The sequence below is a fragment of the Arvicola amphibius genome, chromosome 1, assembly GCF_903992535.2.
Source record: "Arvicola amphibius chromosome 1, mArvAmp1.2, whole genome shotgun sequence".
NCBI classification, from domain to species: Eukaryota; Metazoa; Chordata; class Mammalia; order Rodentia; family Cricetidae; genus Arvicola; species Arvicola amphibius.
The window spans coordinates 18922564-18923858 of NC_052047.1; the positions used below are offsets into that span (position 1 = coordinate 18922564).

The following is a 1295-nucleotide window of genomic DNA, read 5'->3' on the forward strand; positions in this document are numbered from 1 at the left end:
TAAGGGGTTTCTAGGGCTGACTGCAAGCTCTCAGCAGAAAAGTTTAAGTTACTACAGAGGAAGAAACATTTCTCCTCATCGATTAGCAAAGACCAATTCCATTATAAATATATATGCATGGTGACCTTTTAGCTTGTTTTCCGGAATACAAATTCAGTAGCTCTCTCACACAGCTGCACACGCTGTGATAGTATTTTGGGGCACTGGAACACAAATGGGGACATCAATCTACCCTCTTCATTTGAGAGGCACTGTATGGAGCCTAATTGCTGGTTCCTCTACGGTCCCCATGCAGAGCTTATGCTTGCCAGCAGGCCTGGCGTTTAAAGATTTCTCCATAGTGAAGTTCGCAGCTTAAATGAGGAGGTTAGAATCTTGGACAAAATAAAGCAAATATTGAGTGGCTTATAATACCTTCCCCCTTTACTTGAAAAGCAAATATATGTACATTGTTAGACTACAGGGTCATTGAAACAGGCTTGCACAATATAACTGCTAAGCTAAGAAGCCAACAATAAAAACAAACTCAAATTATTTTTTCCATAGACAGAAAAGATTAATTTTCATCTGTGCAGTTTGAAGGTCTTATCTATCTATCTATCTATCTATCTATCTATCTATCTATCTATCTATCTATCTATCTATCTATATATCTATCTATTTATTTATTTTTTCTCAGGGGTGAACATGCATGCAGCCTCCCACTACCACAAATTATGCAGTCGAGTTTCCAACATTTGGGGAAATCACAGAGGGCAGAACCTCCAGAGTACAATGGATCAGACACATCCTGGGAAAACCATCTTTGTGATCATGGTCTCTCCCCTGCCAGGTAAGTATTTGAAACTCTCTTTTAAATGTGATGCTGCCAATCAAAACACTGACAGGGAGACTGAGTAGTAGAGCACTTGATTTGGAAAGGACTTTTCATATTTCTTGAACAAAATTTTACTCTAGATATTCTGTGGTCATGACACAATTGTTGCCCTCATGTGATGGAGGAGGGTTATCTGTCTCTGTGTTACTTTCATTGATTAATAAAGAAACTGTCTTGGCCCTTTGATAGGACAGAAAATTAGGTAGGTGGAATAAACAGAACTGAATGCTGGGAGGAAGAAGGCAGTGAGACAGATGCCATGGAGCCAGGCACCAGTTCAGACATGCTGACTCTTTCCCGGTAAGCCACCACCTTGTGGTGCTACACAGGTTATAAGAAATGGGTTAATCAAAATGTGAGAATTAGCCAATAAGAGGCTAGAACTAATGGGGCAGGCAGTGTTTAAATGAATACAGTT

The 1295-nt window shown here is 39.8% G+C and overlaps 1 non-coding gene across 1 annotated transcript; it reads right to left on the reverse strand.

Moving 5' to 3' along the window:
- Positions 1-676: 676 nt before the first annotated feature.
- On the reverse strand, positions 677-840 carry LOC119806134. Its single transcript, XR_005284163.1, has one exon. It is a non-coding gene; the product is annotated as a U1 spliceosomal RNA (small nuclear RNA).
- Between the last annotated feature and the right edge of the window lie 455 nt (positions 841-1295).